The 1,026-nt window shown below is 31.0% G+C and overlaps 1 non-coding gene across 1 annotated transcript; it reads right to left on the reverse strand.

The window, feature by feature from the left end:
* Positions 1 to 445: 445 nt before the first annotated feature.
* LOC138144404 (U6 spliceosomal RNA) lies at positions 446 to 552 on the reverse strand. The gene has a single exon (XR_011163943.1). It is a non-coding gene; the product is annotated as a U6 spliceosomal RNA (small nuclear RNA).
* Positions 553 to 1,026: the final 474 nt, after the last annotated feature.

Consider the following 1,026-nt stretch of genomic DNA (forward strand, 5'->3'; position numbering starts at 1 on the left):
CATATGTATATACACATATGCACATACATGCATGTACTTACATATAGATATACTTAGCTATAATCTTACTCATATATAGACATATACATTCATATGCATCTATGTAAGACCATACTATACTTGTTTGTGCTGTTTCTCTGAGGGTAAAAAATGTCTTCCTTCATAGGTCCAAGTCTTTCCATATTTTTCTAAATCCAGCAACTCATTATTTCCTATACCATAGCAGCCTTATACTGTCTACTTATTTTAAATAGTCTAAAACAATATTGATTAATATGGCTGACATTTAGTATAGTTTTTCTATTTTTCTCTTTTGATTAAATCTATTTTAGTTTTAACTATCTAAGATCATGATTACTACCCCTGTTTTTTTCCCCCTAACTAATTCTATGCCTGATCTTTATTTTGTTTGTGTGTATTTCTTATTCCTGAAAGCCTGGCAATTTAAAATATGGAATGCTTCATGAATTTGTGTGCCATTCTTGTGCAGGAGCCATGTTAATATTCTCTGTATCATTCAAATTTTAGTATGTGTGCTCTGAAAGCAAGCACACAAATAGTATTTTTAAGACCAAAAAAGGAGGAAGGAAACAATTCCATATAACTGATCAATACACAGAAAAAGTCTGAAAATATGTGCAATGTACAACATTTGTGAACCTCCCTTCTCTGCAAAGGGTTGGAGTGTGAGTTTGTTTTTTTCTATATCTTGTTTTGAGGCATGCATCTTTGTTCTTTACAATTTTGCAAAATTCACTTTTGATTTTGTGCATAAGTGGTGGTTTTTTCCATTAACATTGTTGTCATTCTATATATTGTTTTCTTGGCTCTGCTTACCTGACTCTGTATCAGTTTATATAGATCTTTCCATGTTTCTCTATATTCATCACATTCATCATTTCTTACACCACAGTAATATTTCATCACATTCAGGTACCACAATTTGTTTAGTCATTCCCCAATCGATGAACATTTACTTTGTTTCCAGTTTCTTGACTATCAAAAAAAGTAATGCTATAAATATTT

The sequence above is a fragment of the Petaurus breviceps genome, unplaced genomic scaffold (genome assembly GCF_028583685.1).
Source record: "Petaurus breviceps papuanus isolate PSGF00001 unplaced genomic scaffold, PetGlider_PUasm1.0 138, whole genome shotgun sequence".
NCBI classification, from domain to species: Eukaryota; Metazoa; Chordata; class Mammalia; order Diprotodontia; family Petauridae; genus Petaurus; species Petaurus breviceps.